Source organism: Penaeus monodon, chromosome 19 (genome assembly GCF_015228065.2).
Source record: "Penaeus monodon isolate SGIC_2016 chromosome 19, NSTDA_Pmon_1, whole genome shotgun sequence".
NCBI lineage: Eukaryota > Metazoa > Arthropoda > Malacostraca > Decapoda > Penaeidae > Penaeus > Penaeus monodon.
This window is the reverse complement of record NC_051404.1, coordinates 36032171-36032542: the sequence shown is the minus strand read 5'-3', so window position 1 is coordinate 36032542 and position 372 is coordinate 36032171.

The following is a 372-nucleotide window of genomic DNA, read 5'->3' as shown; positions in this document are numbered from 1 at the left end:
TAGAATGCTTATATATGAAGATGTAACGCAAGTTTATACATCTGGGAAACATTAGACGTGTAATTCCATTCAACAGAGAGAGACAATGAAAACAAAACGCTAACAGAGACATAGCAACGCACCAACGAGGTTATGCGTGTTATTTTTATCTCTCCAAAATTCATTATTAACGAAGGCTTTTAACCCGAATACCGAGTCCCGGAATCTACGGGTTTTAAAAGGAAAAACCCCTGTTTGAGGGATCGAAAAATTTTTCTATCTTTTTGTCACCTTTTGTGTCCCTTCTTGGACCCTTTTAAAGTCGGGGTTGCCAAGCAAAGAAGGGAAAACAGTTTTTTTTAAAAAAAAGGGGGAAAAAATTTTTTAATTTTT